The 3,439-nt window shown below is 40.2% G+C and overlaps 1 pseudogene; it reads left to right on the top strand.

The window, feature by feature from the left end:
• Positions 1-2,177: 2,177 nt before the first annotated feature.
• LOC142356065 (5.8S ribosomal RNA) lies at positions 2,178-2,329 on the top strand (annotated as a pseudogene).
• The last annotated feature ends 1,110 nt before the right edge of the window (positions 2,330-3,439 follow it).

Raw genomic sequence — 3,439 nt, 5'->3', positions numbered from 1 at the left:
ACTAGTAGCTGGATTTAAGCTCAAAATGAGACACTGTTGGTGAAACTTCATCATGAGAATGTCACAAGCTGATCAAGCTCTATGATATGACTAGTATTATGTTGCTTCTAGTAGGCTAAGCGCAAGCCGAAACATCAACATGTGAAAGTCGTAGAATTTTGCGATCAAATTGTGGCTAGTACTGTGATGTTACTAGTAACCTTGTGTTACGTCATATGGCCAAGAGAGCATTTGAAGGCGAAACTTCTGCATGGGGAAGCTGCATCATGAACAAAAGTTTATATCGAGTATTATGTTGACATTAGTAGGCCCTGGCCGAAAGCGCAGCATGTGAAAGGTATAGATAAAAGTTATCGTTGCAGTCAGTACTGTGTAGTTACTAGTAGCTGGATTTAAGCTCGAAATGAGACACTGTTGGTGAAACTTCATCATGAGAACGTCACAAGCTGATCACGCTCCATGATATGACTAGTATTATGTTGCTTCTAGTAGGCTAAGCGCAAGCCGAAACATCAACATGTGAAAGTCGTAGAATTTTGCGATCAAATTGTGGCTAGTACTGTGATGTTACTAGTAACCTTGTGTTACGTCATATGGCCAAGAGAGCATTTGAAGGCGAAACTTCTGCATGGGGAAGCTGCATCATGAACAAAAGTTTATATCGAGTATTATGTTGACGTTAGTAGGCCCTGGCCGAAAGCGCAGCATGTGAAAGGTATAGATAAAAGTTAGCGTTGCAGTCAGTACTGTGTTAGTTACTAGTAGCTGGATTTAAGCTCGAAATGAGACACTGTTGGTGAAACTTCATCATGAGAACGTCACAAGCTGATCACGCTCTATGATATGACTAGTATTATGTTGCTTCTAGTAGGCTAAGCGCAAGCCGAAACATCAACATGTGAAAGTCGTAGAATTTTGCAATCAAACTGTGGCTAGTACTGTGATGTTACTAGTAACCTTTTCTTACGTCATATGGCCAAGAGAGCATTTGAAGGCGAAACTTCTGCATGGGGAAGCTGCATCATGAACAAAAGTTTATATCGAGTATTATGTTGACGTTAGTAGGCCCTGGCCGAAAGCGCAGCATGTGAAAGGTATAGATAAAAGTTATCGTTGCAGTCAGTACTGTGTAGTTACTAGTAGCTGGATTTAAGCTCGAAGTGAGACACTGTTGGTGAAACTTCATCATGAGAACGTCACAAGCTGATCACGCTCTATGATATGACTAGTATTATGTTGCTTATAGTAGGCTAAGCGCAAGCCGAAACATCAACATGTGAAAGTCGTAGAATTTTGCGATCAAATTGTGGCTAGTACTGTGATGTTACTAGTAACCTTGTGTTACGTCATATGGCCAAGAGAGCATTTGAAGGCGAAACTTCTGCATGGGGAAGCTGCATCATGAACAAAAGTTTATATCGAGTATTATGTTGACGTTAGTAGGCCCTGGCCGAAAGCGCAGCATGTGAAAGGTATAGATAAAAGTTAGCGTTGCAGTCAGTACTGTGTAGTTACTAGTAGCTGGATTTAAGCTCGAAATGAGACACTGTTGGTGAAACTTCATCATGAGAACGTCACAAGCTGATCACGCTCTATGATATGACTAGTATTATGTTGCTTCTAGTAGGCTAAGCGCAAGCCGAAACATCAACATGTGAAAGTCGTAGAATTTTGCAATCAAACTGTGGCTAGTACTGTGATGTTACTAGTAACCTTTTCTTACGTCATATGGCCAAGAGAGCATTTGAAGGCGAAACTTCTGCATGGGGAAGCTGCATCATGAACAAAAGTTTATATCGAGTATTATGTTGACGTTAGTAGGCCCTGGCCGAAAGCGCAGCATGTGAAAGGTATAGATAAAAGTTATCGTTGCAGTCAGTACTGTGTAGTTACTAGTAGCTGGATTTAAGCTCGAAGTGAGACACTGTTGGTGAAACTTCATCATGAGAACGTCACAAGCTGATCACGCTCTATGATATGACTAGTATTATGTTGCTTATAGTAGGCTAAGCGCAAGCCGAAACATCAACATGTGAAAGTCGTAGAATTTTGCGATCAAACTGTGGCTAGTACTTTGATGATGCTTGTAGCCAACCGAATTGGTTGAAAAGCCCAATAAGTAAGCTAACTTGGGAGAGCTTGTTGGAAACCAAATGCTACTAGATTGGTCCAAATACATCCTTCAACAGGGGATCACTTGGCTCGCTTTACGAAGAGGAGCACAGCTATATGTGTTAATTCGGTATGAATCGCAAGATTTGTTTACCGACCTCTCTAACGCAAAAGGCGGTCTCGGCTTCGGCTGTTGACTGCGTCCGATTCAGGGTTATATAACTCTCGATTGAACACATTGATGTTCTATTGTTGGTGCTTCCAATAAAATTGGAACACTTAAAGCAGAACCGATTCAAATAATAGCATTCTGATCAATGATTGCATTCCTTGATCAAGAACTGCTGGAGTCATTGTGATGGCGAATTTTCTTCATAAGAAAATTGCAAAGAGACGGAACTTAATGAGACTAGTATTATGTTGTTTCTAGTAAGCGGAAGCTGAAACAGCAACATGTGAAAATCAAGTTTTGTTCAATGATCTCGAGGCGATAAGTACTATGAAGCAACTAGTAGCCTAAGCATGACTCAGATTTGAGACAGTCAAAAAGACTGGCGAAACTTCTTCACATGAAAGTTACATAGAGAACTACAAATGTATACAGCGAGTATTATGTTGTTTCTAGTAGGCGAAAGCTGAAACATCAACATGTGAAAGTTGTCTGCAAACTGTAGAACGATATGTGATTAGTACTGTGCTGTTACTAGTAGCCAGTCTGACTGTAGAAGCCAAGACAAAGGGAAACTAATGCATCTGAAAAGGACAAGTTATGGAAAGGTATGCACGATAAGTATTATGTTGTTTCTAGTAAGCGGCAGCTGAAACATCAACATGTGAACGTCGTTGTGTACAGTAACCTAGAACTATATAGTCCTTAGTAACGTGCATTTACTAGTACCTGTAATTGGTATTCAGACTCAGGCAGTTTGGAATAGTTTGGCAAAGATGCACCAGAGAAAACTGGGATTTGATACAGAAATTGTTGAATACAAGTATTATGCTGCTTCTAGTAGGTTGAATCCGAAACATCAGCATGTGAAAATTGAAAACATTTCTGGTTCGAATTGTCACAAGTATTTGGTGATCTGAGTAGCCAAACTCACTACAACGCCAATTGAAGGCAAAAATTCTCAACGGGAAAAGCTATTCTCATTGAATGAGCTAACAAGACGAGTATTATGTTGCTTCTAGTAGGCGAAAGCCAAAACATCAACATGTGAAAGTCTTGCTGAACAAATTTAATGTTGTTGAGCTCAGTACCGTGTGAATTAGTAGCCATAATTGGCGAGCGAAAATTGAACTGGCGAAACTTCGTCTTTGGAAAATT

Source organism: Convolutriloba macropyga, unplaced genomic scaffold, assembly GCF_964194025.1.
Source record: "Convolutriloba macropyga unplaced genomic scaffold, txConMacr16.3 SCAFFOLD_5396, whole genome shotgun sequence".
NCBI classification, from domain to species: Eukaryota; Metazoa; Xenacoelomorpha; order Acoela; family Convolutidae; genus Convolutriloba; species Convolutriloba macropyga.
Note: the sequence above shows the minus strand (reverse complement) of the source record. Positions and strands in the feature narration are given on the sequence as shown.